We start from the raw sequence: 548 nt of genomic DNA, 5'->3' as shown, positions 1-548 counted from the left end.
GAATTATCTGCTCCATACTTAAAAGTGCTTCTAGCCTGTCGATGAATGAACATCAGTCTCGGCTTTGCACACGAAGCTGCTTGCCCTGTGCTAACACTGTTCTTGTGCTACACCTGGTGGTGCTCAGGACTTACTCAAGGTTCAGTGCTCGGGGATCACTCCTGGCAGGGGCTCAGGGGACCACATGGGATGCCGGGGACTGACTCTGAGATGCCAGAGAAGCGGCTGACCCGCTGCACTAGCTCTCCAGCCCCTACCACGCTCCTCCCTGGAACACTAAGAAACTTAAGAAATTGTTTGCTTGCTTCATATTTTACAGAGGGTGAAAAAAAACAAAAATCAACAACTAGATGCAAAGTAAAATTTGGTCACTGGGACAATTACAGATGGCGCATCAAAATTCAGAGCATGAATTTTAGGGTGGGTACATTAAATCCAGACTAGGAAGGAGAGCATCTCTTTACAGCGGTGTATGTGGTCAAATAATCCAGATTTGATAAATCTACGTGAAACAAGTCCCAAGAAGGTAAAATGAATGAGAAGCTAGA

This window comes from Sorex araneus, chromosome 3 (assembly GCF_027595985.1).
Source record: "Sorex araneus isolate mSorAra2 chromosome 3, mSorAra2.pri, whole genome shotgun sequence".
NCBI lineage: Eukaryota > Metazoa > Chordata > Mammalia > Eulipotyphla > Soricidae > Sorex > Sorex araneus.
The sequence above is the reverse complement of the archived record's forward strand: the minus strand, read 5'-3'. Positions refer to the sequence as shown.